The sequence below is a fragment of the Pteropus alecto genome, unplaced genomic scaffold (genome assembly GCF_000325575.1).
Source record: "Pteropus alecto unplaced genomic scaffold, ASM32557v1 scaffold79, whole genome shotgun sequence".
Taxonomy (NCBI): Eukaryota; Metazoa; Chordata; class Mammalia; order Chiroptera; family Pteropodidae; genus Pteropus; species Pteropus alecto.
The window spans coordinates 14,385,569-14,386,354 of NW_006494612.1; the positions used below are offsets into that span (position 1 = coordinate 14,385,569).

A 786-nucleotide genomic window follows, 5' to 3' on the forward strand; every position below is an offset into this window, starting at 1 on the left:
ATTACCATGTTAATATAGTATATTTCTTACCTGCTGCCTCCCAAGTCATACTCGGAGATTAGCAATTAGCTTGAGTGTATGATATCAAGTCTCCTAAAATATTACATAGAGAATTAGCCTAGAAGTTCTTTTAAAAATTCTATTCAGAGTCTATGGCCATGCCACCCTGAGCAAGCCTGATCCCAAATATTACATAAGAGAATTAGCCTAGAAGTTCTTTTAAAAATTCCATTCAGAGTCTATGGCCATGCCACCCTGAGCAAGCCTGATCCCATCTGATCTCAGAAGCTAAGCAGGGTCGGGCCTGGTTAGTACTTGGATGGGAGACCACCTAGGAAGACAAGGTGCTGTAAGTGTAAAAAAAACAAAAAATAAGGGAATGTAAACTGACAAGGTCTTCGCAATCTGTGAGGTCAACCAAGGATTGCCTCACCTAAAAAAATAAAATAAAATAAAATTCTATTCTGAAAAAAAATCTGTAGGTTTACTATTTAAGAAAGAATTCCTTGTCTAAAAAACAATGGAGAGATAAAAATTAGGGAAAATATTTACTATCACACAATTTAAAGAATACAACTAAAACAAGAAAAACATTAGTATTCAAATTAAAAAATAAATGAAGGACAATACCAGAAAATAGTTCATAAAGGAGGAAAAAAATGTTTGAAAAAATAATGAGAATGCAAATAAAATTCAAATTTATTTTTGACTATCGAATTAGCCAAAATAAAGCAATATGGTATCCTGGTTAAGAACATGAGCTCTGGGGCAGATGAACCTGATGGG

The 786-nt window shown here is 33.7% G+C and overlaps 1 pseudogene; it reads left to right on the plus strand.

Moving 5' to 3' along the window:
• The first annotated feature begins 237 nt into the window (after positions 1-237).
• On the plus strand, positions 238-356 carry LOC112474428 (annotated as a pseudogene).
• Positions 357-786: the final 430 nt, after the last annotated feature.